Source organism: Canis aureus, chromosome 1 (genome assembly GCF_053574225.1).
Source record: "Canis aureus isolate CA01 chromosome 1, VMU_Caureus_v.1.0, whole genome shotgun sequence".
Lineage (NCBI taxonomy): Eukaryota > Metazoa > Chordata > Mammalia > Carnivora > Canidae > Canis > Canis aureus.
Genome location: NC_135611.1, coordinates 11607525 through 11625671, shown reverse-complemented (window position 1 = coordinate 11625671; position 18147 = coordinate 11607525). Strand labels below are relative to the sequence as shown.

The 18147-nt window shown below is 33.7% G+C and overlaps 1 long non-coding RNA gene across 5 annotated transcripts in view; it reads left to right on the top strand.

Moving 5' to 3' along the window:
• Positions 1-18147, top strand: part of LOC144307047 (uncharacterized) — a 108210-nt gene that overhangs the window by 41601 nt on the left and 48462 nt on the right. For 3 of the 5 annotated variants that reach the window (XR_013374111.1, XR_013374033.1, XR_013374091.1), the window contains 2 exons: positions 10350-10470; positions 12207-12361. This is a non-coding gene — a long non-coding RNA (uncharacterized LOC144307047). Of the gene's footprint in view, positions 1-1480; positions 1564-10349; positions 10471-12206; positions 12362-18147 lie in introns of all 5 variants that reach the window. The other 2 variants (XR_013374061.1, XR_013374075.1) reach the window with 1 other exon arrangement.

The following is an 18147-nucleotide window of genomic DNA, read 5'->3' as shown; positions in this document are numbered from 1 at the left end:
CTTAATTTCTTATTAAATAATCCAGTTAACTTTAAGTTTCAACAATTATGTATTTACTTTTAAAAGGTGTATTTGGGTATGTCTCAAAACATGTTTGACTATTTTTATTAGCCCTTCCTTAACTGATAGGAGTTCTACTTTTACTAGTTATGACCTCTGAGGGATTTTTTTTTCTTTCCAGATCAACAATAATAAAATATTTATCTTTAAAAAAGATCTTGCTTGGCACTTTTATTGATTTTTATTTAATAGGAAGATTGATCAGATTATTTTACCTCCATAATTTGATAAATTTAATTTACACGAGCTAATCTTGCATCTTTTTAACAGAGTAAATGAGTCTCACTTGGAGACCTTCATAACCTCTCCTGTATAAAACTAACTTAATAGAGGATATGGGGACTGGGATAGGGCAGGGGTTCAAAATCAGTTTTATATTTTTGTGACTGTGCACACATCTCTGGTATCCTTTAGTCAGTGAAGCTATTTAATCTTACCATGGCGTTTGCTCTACAGGTAGGATCAGTCCCCCCATATCGGATGAGATTCAATCAGATGGGAGAAGGGCTCTCTGGTCATCTACCTGTACTTGGGTTTATACTTGGACTTCCCTTTGAAATTTTGTTATCAAAATCCCCTTTATTCTTGCTCAATAATTGGAATTTTCTGATCTTTTGTGCCCTGTCTACAAGTGTAAATCTGAACAGGTAGAAAGTCCAGTTTCCTGAAATGTACTAAATATAGAGTGTGTTAATGCTTCTGTGTTTCGAATGATAAAAAGTAGTCAAGAAGAGGAAAGAAGGACAAAGATCATGCATGATGAGCCAATAAGGTCTCTTGCTCTCATTTCCTTTGCTGTTTTGTTTTTCCTCAGGTCTGGCTATAGCCTCATCGAATGGTAAAGCCAGAGACATTAATGCAGACAAAGCAGTGCAATCAGGATGCTGTTATTTTTGGTCAATTTGGTCCAATAGGACAGAGTACAAAAGAGTCGTCTTCTATCTCATTAAAATTTTACCTTGAACTTTTAGGTCAATGTCTTTGCAAGTAATAACAGTCCCGTGTTTTCTTTTGTCTTTGAAAACTGTGTTATCTCAAAGTCTTCCAGGGAAATAATTTGACTGCTCAAAAACAGGGTTTATAGTATTGGGAATCTTGTCTGGATTTGGAATACTTTTCTGTCTCCAAATAACTAGATGCAATACATTTTAAAATGTACCTCACAGGAAATGCCTAGAGCTCACCTTGGGAAATCAGAGATCATGTCTGTAATTTGTTTGCCACGCTCCAACCCATAAATATCACTCCATTGATTCAAAACATGAAGCGGAGTTTTCCCTAATTTGAAATAAATAGAAAACAGGTAATAAAAATTGACTCATCAGGTAAATACCACAGACCCACAGCCAGATAAAAGAAATAATTATTTGTAAAAGATTACTTTCCATTTTCAATTCAGCAAATGCCTTTTTTGCCCTAGGAGGAAGCTGTCCTATTACACAGTAAGCCATATTTTGATAAGGCACTCAGTGCTAAATTGAAGAGAAACAGAGATCACAGGAGGTAGGATTGCAGAGTGTCTAATGGTTAGCTTTGGGTATATTCTGTTATCACCTGGGGAACTTTAGAAAATACAATTATGTGGATCCCATCTCCAGAGAATCTGGTTTAATTTATCTCGGATGCTATTTGGAGACACCTAGAGACATGAAAACTCTAATATGCAGACAAAATTGAGAAAAATTGGTACTATAATTGGAAGCATCTATGTTACTTATGGTTGAATCCTTTGAGCCTAGCCCCCTGTTTGGTATGGAATAAGTTCTCAGTAAGCATGTAGTATGAACAAGGTGAGTAATGTAACAGTAAAATTTGTTCACGAAGTGGCAAATGCTGAGTGTGGATCACAATGAAGACATAGAACCCCTGGGAGCCACATACACAAGGGGTATTGTACCTTTGCATAGGCTCTTTTCTGGGAGATCATGGGAACTATTAGAGATGGTACTGAAGATAGAACAAAGCATTCTAATTGGTGTAGACCTGGTATAAATTTTTTTTTTAATTTTTTTATTTATTTATGATAGTCACAGAGAGAGAGAGAGAGAGAGAGAGGCAGAGACACAGGCAGAGGGAGAAGCAGGCTCCATGCACCGGGAGCCCGACGTGGGATTCGATCCCGGGTCTCTAGGATCGCGCCCTGGGCCAAAGGCAGGCGCCAAACCGCTGCGCCACCCAGGGATCCCTAGACCTGGTATAAAAGGAGGATTAAACCATTAGGGGATGGGCAGTAAGCTCTACTACCTGCAGGATATATGAAGGCCTACTGCAGCTTGGAAAGGGCACAGGAAAAAATACTATTTCTCCCCTACAGTTTTCCTTTCACTGGTGAAGGAGGTAAATTACTAGTACTAGGACTAGTCCTGAGACTCAGAAGTATCCTTCCCCATAAACTGTCTAGCAAAAAAAAAAAAAAAAAAAAAAAAAAAAAGCAGTAACAAGCACCAATAATCTATGCTCAGAGAGAAACAATTGCACAGAGAGACACATATATTCCGAGGTATAAGTGTACAGAGAAGGCCTAAAGCAGCGAAGAATTATTAAGAAAAATTCTTTAGCAAACCAGCTAACACCCTAAGGACAAGGTAACAGTGGAGTCATTTGAAGCCAACGGTACATTCAAACAATAAAACCCATATGAACTCAATTCTTGAATAAATTAATTCAACTCTGCCTGCTGACATACTAGCAGAATATGCAAACACATTTCCAGTTATAAATGCAAAGTAAAAATTCCCCACTCAGATATGATCTAGGTGTTGGAACAGACAGGAAGTTTAAAATAAGTATGCTTAATGTGTTAGAGGCTTTAGTAGAAAAGGTGTGCAGCATCCAAGAGCAGTTGGGGAATTTCATAGAAAAATAGAAACTATAAGAAGACTCAAATGGAAAAGGGAGAAAAAGAATCATAGCAGAGATGAAAAGTGCCTCCATGGACCAATCAGTAGACCTGACACAGCAGAAAAAAAAAAGAATTCAGGAAAAGAGGTAAATAGAAATTACCCACGATCAAACACTAAGTGAAAAAAAGAGAGTTTAAAAAAATGGAAACAAATGAATTCAGCATCTCTAAGAACTGTAGAAAATAAATACAAAAATAAATTGTATGTTAAACGATTTAACATACTCATATGTTGAATATTAGAAGCAAAAGAGAGAATGTAGTAGAAAAAAAAAAAGAAGATAGGTTGAGATATTTCTAAAAATAGTGAAAGAAATCAAACCATAGATCCAGGAAGCTATGTGAATTAAAGAGGATAAATATCAACATACACACACACACATACACATATTCACATTACTGCCTATTAAAGATTAAAAAAACCCTAAAGGTAATGTGAGAATAAAATATATAACACATTAAAAGGAATAATGTTTAAGTCATAAGATTGACATCTCCAAAATGCTGAAATAACAGTAAATCACTGCCAACACGGAATTCTATATATATAGTGAAGGTATATTTCACTAAAAATCTAGAAATAGAGTTTTTTTCAGACAAATTAAAGCTGATAGAGTTATTACCAAATGATCTGTACCACAAAAATGTTCAAAAGAAGAAATAAAACACTAACAGAAATATGAATCTTTAAAAAGAAATGATTAATATAAGTGATTAAAGGTAGATATAAAATATATTTTTATCTCTCAAAAATCACATGTCTAAAACCAAAAAAGTAGCAATGCATTGTTTGAAATGTGTGAAAAATAAAATGTGTAACAGTAATAATAAAACAAAGAGGGGAAGAAAAATTGGGACTGTATTGTTGTAAGATTTATATATTACATTTAAAGATGTGTAATATTCATTTCAATCTCCACTTTGATAAGTTATATAACTGTATTGTAAAACCAAGATGAAGTGAATATAAAGATACTAAAGAAAAATCCATAAAAGGAGGGGAAAAAAGAAAAAATTGGAATAAATAGTATACGATTCTCAAGATAGACATTTAATCCAATCAGTTAAAATTGCATTAAGTGTAAGTGATCTATTCATACCAAATTACAAAAGAAAATAGGTCCTGGCTATATTCTGTCTACAAGAATCATACTTTTAATTATATACACTGATTGAAAATAAAATTACTGAAAATATATGTTATGTAACACTAATAAAAATAGAGGATTTATTAAATCAGGAAAGGTAGACTCTAAAGAATATTCAAAGGGGAAAATCTCTATATCCCTAAAAAGAAAATTCTCAGGTCTAGAGAACTTCTCTAGTGAATACTCTCAAGTATTCAAGCAAAAAATACCTGTTGTTAACAACATTTTCAAAAGTTGAAGAGAACACTTCCCAGCTAAATTTATGACATCAATATTATCCTGACACTAGACATGGACACATCATTCTTTAGAAAACCCATCATAACAATGGGTGAAAAAAACATCATATGAAGATTAGAGAGGAAAAATAAAATTCCCCTGTTCACAGACCATATTACTTTCGATATGGACAATCTCAAGTAATCTATTAAAATGCTACTAAATCTAATAAATAAATTGAGCATTTTCACAGAATACAAGGTCAGTAAGCAAAACCTACTGTGTTTCTACAAAATAAAAGCAGGCAATTGTAAATTCAAAGTTTTAAAAAAAGAGAATTTAAACACTGGGTATTATATGTAAGTGTGTAAATATCACACCATATGTTAACTAACTGGAATTTAAATAAAAACTTGAAACTACAAAAAACTCCACAATAACATCAAAAGCATCAATTACTCTGACATCATCAGTCTAAGCTCGTGTGTGTGTGTGTGTGTGTGTGTGTGTGTGTGTGTGTGATATTTATGGTAAAACTGCAAAGCAACTTTGAAAGAAATTAATCAATACTAGATCAATTGGGCATGATTCTTTGAAAACAAAACCAACCAAACAAACAAAATCTTTGCTTCTACTCTACCCTATACACAAAAAAATATCTTGAAATTTATCACCAGGAAATTCTAGTAGGCATCAAATTGGCATGAAATATAAAATCCTTTAGAGAGTTCTGTCAATATTGGCCTTGAGGTCCATCCTCAGAAGTCTTCAAAAATCCTTCTATCACTTTTCTTATTTCTGATTATGGCCTTATAGAAAACTCTTTATGTTTGTCAATGTAGTCTCCTTATTCAAAGGCAATTGGCACCAACTTGAAAGAAAAAAATTCCTTAAAATAAAGATGAGTCCTCTCCTCTAATATCTGATAAATTTATTATTATTATTATTTTTTATTTTTTTTTTTTTTTGAGAAAGAGAGAGAGTGCAGGGGAGGACCAGAGGGAGAAAGAGAGTGAGAATCCCAAGGAGGCTCCGCACCCAATACAGGGCTGGATCTAATGACCTTGAGATCATGACCTGAGCTGAAATCAAGAGTCTGATACTTAACCAACTGAGCCACCCAGGCACACCGCACACCTGATCAATTTATTTTGGACAAAAATGAATGTAAACCAAGTTGAATATGTTCCTTATATCATAAAAATCACATATAAATAATAATCAGAACATGCATGGGTTCTGTGTGCCACTGTAATTTCATTTCCTACTCTCTGAAATAGAACTTCTATGAAGGAATAAAATACTTGATTTATACTTAAATGCACATTAATTATCCAAAAAGCTGAAAGTCATTACTGCCACAATGTATGCATTCATTCAATTTTATCAGTCATGTAAAAGACCTTATCCCCAGGAACAGTTTCTTCTTCTTTTTTTAAATTTATTTTTATTTTTTTAAGTTTTTATTTAAATTCTAGTTAGTTAACATGTAGTACAATTTTTATTTCAGAAGTAGAATTTAGTGATTCATCATGTACATATAACACCCAGTGCTTATCACAAGTGCCCTCCTTAATATCTATCACCCATCTAGCCCATCCCCCCCACCTCTCCTCCTTCAACCCTATTTGTTCTCTACAGTTAAGAGTCTCTTAGGTTAGTGTCCCTCTCTTTTTTGTTTCTCTTCCCCTATATTCATATGTTTTGTTTCTTAAATTCACATGAATGCAATAATATGGTATTTGTCTTTCTTTGACTTGTTTTGCTTAGCATAATACACCCTAGCTCCATCCATGTCATTACAAATGGCAGGATTTCATTCTTTTTGATGGCTGATTAATATTTCTTTTTATATGTATATGCCACCTCTTCTTTATTCATTGATTACTCAAGGGATGTTTGGGCTCTTTCCATAATTTGGTGATTGCTGTTAACGCTGCTATAAACATTGATGTAAATGTGTTCCTTGTAGTCAGTATTTTAGTATTCTTTAGGTAAATACCTAGTAATACAGCTATTGGGTCATAGGGTAGTTCTATTTTTAACTTTCAAAAGTTTATTTCATTAATTTTTATATGGTGTTAGTATATTTATTTAAATCCTTAACATGTTCACACTTTTTACCCTTATCACATAGATGTTGATATTTTAATTTTCCTGTAACTTTAAAATCATCTCTACTATTTTCTTTTCTCTCCTTTCTATGGCTTTGGCCCAATTTTTCAGTCCTTCATTACTTTTCTGCCTACATACTTCTTATGATCTATTGAATCTTTCATATCAGTCTATGTTTTCAAACTATATATTCCTAACTAGTTTTTCTATAACGAACATATTTTATCTGATCTCATTGGAATGCTTACATATTTCACATTTGACATATTTGATTCATCTTTTTGGTCATCATTTTATTATGATGTAGATTACTTGATTTAATTTGTGTTTTTTTCATAGTAGTTATGCTCTCATTTTCCTAGTTATTTCTTCTCTTTAGCTCATACTCTTGTATGGTCATCAACCATCATTTTAGTAAAGGGTACCTTTGGAGGAAGATGTTCTCAAACTTTGGCCCCAGACCCTCTTTGGTCTTTTTTTTTTTAATATTTCATTTATTTATTCATGAGAGACACAGTGAGAGGCAGAGACATAGGGAGAAGGAGGAGAAGCAGGCTCCATGCAGGGTGCAGGGAACCCGACGAGGGAGTTGATTCTGGAACTCCAGGATCACATCCTGAGCTGAAGGCAGATGCTCAACCACTGAGCCACCCTGGTGTCCTGTTCTCTTTGGGTTTTTTGAGAAAAGTATTCAAGGGTCTGGAGTGGAGTTCATTTTTGTAAGCTTCTCCTCCCAAATACCAGGAAACTTTGTCTCAGAAACTTCTTTTGTTTCTTACAAAGTATATCCCCAAGATAGTACAAATACATAATAAGTTCTCAAATATTTCATAGGCTTCTCATATGTTTGCTTTCAGTTAGTTTCATGTGCTACATATGTCTTGTTTTCTAATATCTCCAGATTCTTGTCCAGAATATTAAGTGTTCAATATCAAATGAGTAATTGAAGGAACAAACTCATACATGCTTTAAATTAAATAATAAATAACTTATTTTTGATAAATATCATTGTATCAAATACTGATTCCTTTTTTCTTTTCAATAGAAAGCTTTAATTACATCTTTACATATCATGACTAGATCTTAAGAATTTCTGGACATCATGGGGCACTGGGGCAGCTCAGTCAGTTAACTTTTGGACTCTTAGTTTCAGCTCAGGTAATGATCTCAGGGTCATGAGATCAAGCCCTGTGTCAGGCTCTCCCTTTTCCTCTTCCTTCCCTTCTGCCCTTCCCCTCACTCATGTGCACTCTCTAAAATAAATAAATAAATAAAATATTTTTTTTAAAAAAAAGAATTATCTGGCATCTTGCTCTTTTCATAACCCATCAACCCTTAGATGCTATTCATTGGCCTGGTTGAACTGTTCCTTTTCCAGAGACATAGATATATCAAAAATATTTCAATAATCCTTGTTTTTAACTATTATGGTCTGCTGTATGAAAGCATCTGAATTTGATGTGTGTTCAGAATTGTTTCCTTCAAGAATTAACTCATTTTTTGAGGCTTGAGATACTGAACAAGCAAAGCTCAGTCTCATCAGAACCCTGCTTTTTCATCCAAGAGATTTCAGGTCTGAACAAGAGACTCATTCTTCTGAACAACAATGTTGCTGAGGAAGTGAGCCTATACAGATGTCATCTTATAAAGGAAGCCCAGTGTGACCCCCTGATTATGTTCTTCACATGATGGCAGATAGAACTGCAGCCTAGTCCTTTCTATGTCCCCATCATTTGTCAGTCTGACAGTCTTTTTCTTTCCAAGGTGACTGAGTTCTAATTGATGTAATTAGAATTCTCTGGAGTCCTTCACAATAACTGTGTGTCCCTTCAGAGTGCTGTCAATATTTTCTGGAATGTCCATGGTCCATTTGCTGAGAGTGGTCTTCATTTTTGCAGTGGATATAGCAAAGACAAGCTAATTCATCTTTGAAGTCACCTGTTACATACATGTGACCGATAGATTTAGATTTTGGTGGCCTGGTCCACAACCACATCCTTTAATTATTGTTTGTTTGCTGCAAAATCAAAACCAGAAATGGTGTTGGCCTCTCAAAGGACTCACAGGAATAGAACCAATATACATGTGCGATTGTCGAAGGGTGACATATGGGTTAGGTGAGTTAGCTGGGATAATAATTCTAATTTTTTCCAGAAATTGTTTGGTATACCTTAACAATGGGTGCTTTAGCTAGTTTTGCTCATCTGGCTCTTCCTCACATAAGCTTTGTTGTGAACAGATATAAGTAAGATGTTAATGTGATATTAGGCCACACCCAGCCACAACACAATGTGAAGAGTGTTAAAATACATGCTCAAAATGTTATGAAAACACAGTAGAGAAGGATGTTAGTTTGAAATTGATTTTTAAAATGCACAGAGCTCTGTCAAAGTCTTTCTTTTAATCAATAGTGAGGTTGTTAATCTCACCTCCTACCCTACTACTTCCTCCCACCTCTTTCATTCTCCCAGGTGTTCCTTCCTTGCTATTGAATTAATTTTATATTTTTATTCTATGTGCAATAGATCTCTCCTATAGGAGCTGAGGTTCAGTCAGTTTAATTGATTATTTATTATTATTACTATTTTTAAAGATTTAGAAGGTGACAGAGAAAGGGAGAAGCAGACTCCCCACTGAGCAGAGAGCCTGACATGGGATTCAATCCCAGGACCCACTGAGCCACCCAGGTGCCCCTCCCCTCAGCCAGTTAGATTTAGATAGTAACAGTCTGAAATTCATTTCTTAAATGTATCCATTGTTGTTTGCTTCTGAACCTGCATTAGGTATTGAGGTTTTTGTTTGTTTATTTGTTTGTTTCATTTGTTTATTCATGAGAGACACAGAGAGAGAAGCAGAGACATAGGCAGAGGGAGAAGCAGGCTCCCTGCAGGAACTGATGTAGGACTTGATCCCAGGACCCGGGGATCACCACCTGAGCCAAAGGCAGATGCTCAACCACTGAGCCACCCAGGTGCCTCTTGAGTCTTACTTCTTAATTTAAATATCATTAGCTCTATTTAAAAATAGAAGATTAAAATATTTTCCCAGTCTGATATTTATGTCACAATCTTGTATTTCTCAAGAAATATAGAACTTTGCTACATTGACAGAAAACAGTTTAGTGTAGGCTGATAAAAAATCCGAAGCCCAAAAAATCATATTAAAGGCATCACATATTGGAAAAATGTACATTGATTTTTGGAATTAAGTTTTGATGTTAACACACCTTACTAAAGGATCTTTGAAAGAAATGTTAAATTATAGACAATAAGCATTTCTTAAAGGATTTTAGTGTAATCTCAAAGTATTCTGGTGTTGACAGTATTAAGAAAATAATTTTTCCAGGCTTAATAGAAATACACAAGACCAAATAGGCAAGAAAATATCACATATCGCTGGGGAGGAAGGAAAACAATCATCAATGTTTAGTATTACAAAAATGTGGGGGAAATGAAGCTACTAAATGTGGCTAGACTCTGCCTTTTCTGATGTTGAGAATATATCTGGGAATTGGGAATTCTGCTTGGTAATAAGCTCTTAAGCACATTTGTAGTGTGGGATAAAGTTCTTACTTGGATGAGTGATGTTCATTCAACTAGAGCCGATTTTAAAGGGATAGAATATAGGCCAGCAGATTTCTGTGACACACTTGTAACCTTTCTGTAAATGCACTGCCTTTATTTCTTATATCAAATGAATGCTAGGGTTTCAAAAGATATTATTCATAAATAGAATATAGTTTCTCAAAGGGGAAAAAAACTAGCCCATAGCACACTGACCCCTGGGAAATAAAACACCAAATCATTTCTCCTTTAACTCCAAAGGAAGCCTATATTTTTTTATCAGTCATTTTTTTCCGAGGAAGAAATCACCAGAGTTTGACCATCTATCTCTGTTTCTACTAGGTTGTCAATTTGGTTCGAGTTTTCATCAGAGTTGGATTAACAGCTGGAAGAAGAGTTGTCTCATCTAAACATTCACCAGGGGGCAATGAGAAAAATCTATTAAATTTGACATAGGACAATGGTACTTACTCAATAAGACACTTTGAACATTTGTAATGGAAAGGCAACTCTTTTGTAAAAATCGTTCAGATAATTCTCACAAATGTAGGATTTGTGATTCAGTTTAATTGAAAAGGCAGTCTAATTTAACAAACAAGAAATAAAGAGCTATCTCTATATGTAGTATTAATTAAGGAAGCAGTATAAATTAAGGAACTAATGTAGGGCCCCCAAGGAAAATGCTATATGATTCTAGTGCCAGATCTAATGAAATAGAATAATTATACATAATAAAAGATACATATTATCCCTAGATTTGTTGAAAGAAATGAGAGAAAAAGGCTTTGGGGATTGCTTTAGTTACACCACTAGTGATACATATTTTTAAAAAAACAATAGTTGAAATAAACATAATAAAACATTAATATTTACTAATTTGGCTGATGACAACACAAGGTCCACTACATTCATTTCTAAGGTTCTTGTATATATTTTAAACATTTTGTGGTTTTCTTTAGTTATTAAAAAATAAAAACTTTTATGAGAGTTTATTAATGACATCATGAAAAATAAATTTGATAGAGAAGCCATAATATTTGCAGGGTTAAATGTAAATTGTAAATTATTTTCTACTAGTTTAGACTTCCTAATAAAAATCTAATAAAATATTAACCATCACCAATGAAGAAATAGAGTTAGAACAGGGAACTATATGAGCATAAAGTAGAAAAAATAAATATAATCTGTTACATTGAGTTTTAAGGAGTGCTGCATGTTTACAAACTGAAAATTTTGGGTCAAATGTACATGTGTAAATGAATTAAGAGTTATATAAGGCACAATTTATAAGATTATTTATATTTTATTCCAATATAAACCATAAACAAATTCCATGATGTAGAAGAAAAATAAGAAGTTTCTGTATGTGAATTCTACAATGCTATTGACTTTAGGTAGCTCCATGAGAGATAGATTTTTAATCATCATTCTTGTATTATTCACTAGATATTAAAGGAAGTATCATGCCATCTCTTACCACATACTCTATCATAAAATTTTAAACAGTATGATATGAAATATATAACTTTCTCCTTTAATAATGAAGACTTTCATAGGTATGATTTCTTCTAGGTACATATGATCTGAGTCAGATCCAAGTCAGTTGGATCTTCAGGTTGCTACTTCAGCTGTGAATATTCCCTCTATCAATTAGTGTTAGCATCATATGATAACTGGAAGTTGCCCATGTTCTTGCATGCACCAAGCATGAAGTATAGAAATCAAATATTTCCTTGGCCTATTTTAATAGGTTGACCTGTACTTCTTGATAGATATGTTTCAATCATTTTTCTTTGTGACTACTCCTCAAAACTGATTATTGATTATGATACATCTACAGAGATTTGAAACATATTCAGAAATATTCTGGGCAGTTATGCATAGTAAACTATCAAACTGCTATAATGTGTCTACCTATAGCCCTCTTCTCAGGAATATTTTACTCATAGTAACAACGTCTTACTCTTGAGTTCACATCTCTGCAAAAAAATGTGTCAGAAGCAATGCTTACAGTTCAGAAATAATAACTATATTACATGAAATTCTCTTGTGGCTCCCTATATAAACCATATCATTAAAACACACTGTATTTTCTAGGATGGGAAAGATAGTATTTCAAATTGCAGAAAATAATTGAGGCAATTGCATTATTCAGTTATTTGTTAATAATCACTTATCTATGTAATGTGTTTATTTCAGACCTGTAGAAGGAGATATCAGGGAAAGCAAATAATCTGACTGATGGGAATATTTAAAGGTTAACATTCAGAGTGGAACAACAGGTCAAGGATGACTATTTGTGCCCCAAGCTCTTGCATATTGCTTTCTTTTGGATCTTTGACCAGGAAAATAAGGTACTTCCCTTTTTTTTAGTCAGAGCCTATTTCTACTACCTAACCAGACTGCAGATTCTCTACCTTTGATGAGATGGCCAATTCAGTTTGATCCTCAAGAGTTCTCTGTCTAATCTGTGATTTAAGAATGGTATTTCCATCCTGTGTTTTGAGAATGTAATATTTCACTAATGTATAATTTGTGAGATATTCATAAATATTAGTTTAGACAAAGAAAGACAGTTGATATAAAATGGAACAATCATAAAATGAGAGAGTTCATGATGATTATAATATCATTGCTATAGTAAAAATTTTAATATGAAGTCCTAGAAGAGAAAGTTGAAATACTTTCAGAACAGAAAATAAAATACAATATGTTAGAAAATGCTACAGAAAAATACAGAAAATCAGAGTTCTAGCATCCAGTTAATAATTTCAGAAGAGACTAAGAATATATATATATATATATATATATATATATATATATATATATATATCGATTTTTCCAAAGCCAGAAGAGAGGATGATTTCCTGAAGCCAAAAAAATGTATGTTACTATTGATAGTAGAGAAATGTGAGTGGGGGGAAAAATAAAAATTTTCTTCAAAATTATCAGAATGTTAATTCTATTCTATATAAATTCCAAAGATACAGATAGATAATGGATAGATAAGTAAATAGATATATGGGTAATTAAAAAAATATTATCTGCTCACCAGGAATCAGACTGATATCAAGTAGCAGTAGAAGCATCAAATATAAAATTGCATATTAAAATACTGATAAATGTGTGTTTATAATATTCTAAAACTTTAACTTAGAAAACATTTTTCAAACTAGATGTCAAGTAAAAAGGATCAAAAAATGTATCACAAAATTTTTTTTAGAAATTTTAAGCCCTATGCAACCTATTCGAATACTGTCATTTGTACATATACTTGTACATATGTATTTATTTATCCTATAATGTAACCAAAACTTAATCAACGAAACAAAGTAGAATCAGCTTCAAAACAGACAACAAACTGATTAGGGGTGAAATGAAGCAAAAATCTAATATAGTAGATGTACTGGATGTCTACAGAAATTCCTGTAAAAACAACAACAATGATGATTTCACAGGTCATATGATAAGATACTAGATCTTAGGGATGAAAGGTGAGGGAAGTTCATATTTCTTTCGTGGAAAAAACCAGAACTATTAATTGAGGTAATTTGTGTAAATGTAGCTCACTCCCACCACTACAGACTCAAAACTGCATGTTTTCCTCAGCCACAAGGCTGAGACACACAGGCAACAGTTCTACTTTCAGCCTCTGTAGCTTTTAACTGTTGAGGAAATTGTAGAAGAATGCTGGAATCTACCTGCCATGAACTGACAATCATGTGGGTGGTATCATAAAAGCACAGACTCAGGGCAGAGTATAGTCCAGGACACTGGGACTCTTTTACCCAGGGAGGCAATATGACATCTACCCCAAACTGAAGACATGCCATGTCTGTCTGAGTACTAAAATTTTGGTAGTGCATCAAACAAATACGTAGAATAATCTGTATCCTTGAGACAGTATTGAAGTATTTATGGCAAAAAATTGCCCAACAACCAGACATACTACCTGAACCATCATACCCAATAACCCAACAAAGAAAGCTATCCTTTTATCTTTTGGGTGCTAAAGTCAGAGACAAGGAAATCATAATGACTAAAAAGACCACATATTCAGTGGAGTAACTACTAGAACTGTGTTAACACGTGAACACAAAGAAAACAAGAGGATTTCATTGATTTCAAAAGAAATTAAATAAACATTGTTAACATAAACTATGATTTTGTATTAAAAAATCTTTAGATTGTTAAATATGTATCAAAATTAATGGTTTGGAAAGTCCAGCATAGAGCAAAAATATGAAAACAAATTTTAAAATAAAAGATTTTTCAAAGAAAAAAGATTTTTCATTTATTTATTCATAAGAGACACAGAGGCAGAGACATAGGCAGAGGGAGAAGCAGGTTCCTTGTGGGGTTCAGGACTCTGGGATCATGGCCTGAGCCAAAGGCAGATGCTCAACCACTGAGCCACCCACTCATTTTTTTTCTTTCTTGACTTATTTTGGATTTAACATTCTTTTCTAATTTATTAAGGAGGAAACTGGGCTTTAATAATTTAGAAATGCCCTTTTTCTAATAGTAAAATTTGACATATTGTGCTTTTGTTGTCCTTAAGTTTAAAATAATTTTTAATTTTTATTTTGATTTCTTAATTAAAACATTGAATTTCCTATTGACCATATCTAGTGAAATTTTTATCTGAAACATCTTATTTTTCATCCTTTAAAATTTTGATTTCAATAACTTTTAATATTTACTGTGTCTTTGCTTTTTGGATATCTGGAACACAGTTATAATAATTTTTTTAAGTTTCCTTACTTCTAATTCCAATATCTGTGCTTGTTATTAATTGATTTTAACTTATTACTTTATATTCTGATTATGGTTTGTATTCTTCTTTTTTTTTATATTATAGTGGATTCCAAGTGGATGTCAGTCTTTATGATTGCTTTTAGTGTTATATCTTAAAAAAAAAAATTGCCAAACTTAAGGTCACAATCATTTTAATCTTTTTATCCTTTTATCCTTTTTCATTTAGAGTATTTACAGAATTAGATTTAATAATTAGGTCTATGATTGATTAGGCATTAGATTGAAATTTGTTTGTTTTTTCTTCCTCTTTTGAACTTTCAATTGATCTACTTCTTTTTCTTGGCAAACTATCCTTTCTACAGCAATTATCTTCATAAGTTTTCACTTAATGTATAATAAATATTTAATATTCCTGTCTACTAATTCTGAAGTTGAGTCAATTGTGGGATGATTTCAATACATAGATTATTCTTCTCAGTGTCTTTTTTTTCCCCCCATTTCTTTGCTTGCCTTGTAATTTTACATATCAGACATTCAGATGAGTGACCAACTGACCTATGGTCACACTGTAGAATAGATAAGCTATTTATTATGTGTATTGTTGAATCACTATGATAGCACAGGCAAAGATTAAAGAGTACCACAAAACAGCATGGTTCTCTACCCACTGTTCTAGAGTGAAGAAATAAGAAGGTGGAAGAAGAATGCTACCTGAAGCAAATTCTTACAAATATTCATTCAATGCCTTCCTATTTAGATAATCTGCAAAGAAAGAATACTCATCAATTTTGGGGATAGATTTATTGGCCTTCTGGATCATAAAAATGCCCAAGAGATGTGATAACATCCTTATACATTAATGTAGTCCCACACTAAAATTCTTCCGCACATTCTACTCTGCCTTCTTACATTCGCTTTTACTCATACCACTTACTGTCACATTCCAGGAATCCCAAAGTGTTATTCCTGGAGCTTTCTCAAGCATCATGTTCTATAGTCTCTTCTAACTTTTGGCCCTTAAATGATTCAGTATATTCTAGTAGATATCAAATCTTTAAAGGAGTAAATCGTGCTTTAAGTGACCAAGGGACTGACTTTAGTTTGTTGTAACACAAGCATAAAAGCAGATCTATGAAAAAATATGTTAATACCATCTTAAATAGAGATTAACAGATATTTCTTACAATAATATGAAAGATACACTGAAAGAGAGAACGGTGTGCAGGGGAGGAGAAAAAAACCATATGATAAAATGTGAGGTGTAAAATTTGAAATTCTCTTAATTCTAAATGATATAATTTATGGGAGGCATTGTTTAAACATGGATTAAGGAGCAAATGCCAGACTATGGAAAGTCAAAATCTGAAGTATTATATTTATATGCTAAAACCATACACAATGTCCAAAGACAGTCTGAATCTTCTTTCTCTTGTTTGGACAGATGTTGGAAGCAATTGTGTCTCTATGTCTCTCCAAATTAATAAGGTCACTGACATAAATAGAATCAGATGATAATAATTATAACTGACGATGGTAAGATTCAATAGATTCTAAAACTGTTATTCAGAAAAATGGACTACATAATTAGAGCCTGAAACATTACTTTTATGTTTAATCATGACATTCTTTGAGAGAGATTATGTTTTACATCAAGTAGGTACACACATTAAATGAAATTTATTTATTGAGGGATGCCTGGGTGGTTCAGTGGTTAAGCATCTCCCTTCGGCTCAGGTCATCATCCCAGGGTCCTGGGATCAGGTCCTGCATCGGGCTCCCTGTAGGGAGCCTGCTTTTCTCTTTCTGCCTGTCTCTGCCTCTCTCTGTGTGTCTCTCATGAACAAATAAATAAAAGCTTAAAAACAAAGAAATTTATTTATTGAGCATGGCACTTACCATTTTACATGTATTATCTTACTTCATCTTCAGAATAACTTTATAGATTTCAACTATCCTGTTATTACAGACTGGGAAATGGAAGCTCATTGCCACAGGATTAATGACCAAGTACACTACATTTAGATTAGGGGATTTGGACCAAAATCACCACAAAGGAGACTCCTGAATTTCCCTCCTCCGTTGGGTGCATTGAAAATATAGCTACACATAGATCAATTCTCTCTGAAAGAAATTCAGAAAGTAGCTGAATGAATCCTACATATTAGGTCATTGACAAAATACCCACCATAGAGCCCATACTCAGCTCAGCACCATCTAAGTCAGAGAGAACCATCACCTCTGAGCTTCTCCCTGAGGAGCAATGAGCTTAGACCACACACCTAGCACCCCAATTTTAAGGTGGCCACCTGAGAGATGGGTCCCCAAATCACCTAGCTCTGAAAGCCAGTGGGGTTTGCATTTAGAAATCCCATAGACACTACAGCATACAAGGAAACAAAGGAAACAGTTTTTAATGGACACAGAAGCATTCACTATAGCTATCACTGCAGAGCTCAGCAGAGAGGAAGCAAGCCAAAATGCTCATCTCCCAATCTCACTGGGAGAAGTTTGAGTGCTTACTTTCCCATGTGCTCCTTTAAAGTCCAGCTTCTAATCAGACTACATATAGATGTAGATTATTGTTTTTCCCTTGGGGAAACTGACAGGCTTTGGCACATTCTCTACCACTGTGAGCCACTAAGAACAGATGGAAGCATGAATAATCAAAAAGATTTGAGAGATAATCAAGAGCTAGGACCAGGTAGATTGATGAGAATACTATGCCAAGATTGGGAGAGGTGGCTGGTTTGTTTAATGTGTGGAAACCAACAAACAAATAAGGAAAGAAGGAGGGAAGGAGGGAAGGAGGGAAGGAGGGAAGGAGGGAAGGAAGGAAGGAGGAAGGAAGAAAAAATTGTTACAAACAAAATAACATGAAACACCTTCCAATCTAATCTTTATGAAATAATTAATGATTTACCCATAAGGCTATCAGAGAATTATTCAGCAGAAAACTTGTGGTCCAGAAGGAGATAGCGAAATGTATTCAAAGTACTGAAGAAGAAGAAGAAGAAGAAGAAGAAGAAGAAGAAGAAGAAGAAGAAGAAGGAGGAGGAGGAGGAGGAGGAGGAGGAGGAGGAGGAGGAGGAGAGGAAGGAAGGAAGGAAGGAAGGAAGGAAGGAAGGAAGGAAGGAAGGAAGGAAGGAAGAAAAAGAAAAGAAAAGAGAAAGAAAGAAAGAAAGAAAGAAAGAAAGAAAGAAAGAAAGAAAGAAAGAAAAAGACAAACAAAACTGCCAAACAAAAATACTCTACCAGGCACAGTTAACCTCTCAGAATTGAAGGAAAGATAGTTTCCCAGACAAAATAAAAAATAAAAAAGCTGAAGGAATTTATTATCACTTAGACCTGCCTTATGAAAAATAATAAAAGGTTTTTCCAAGTT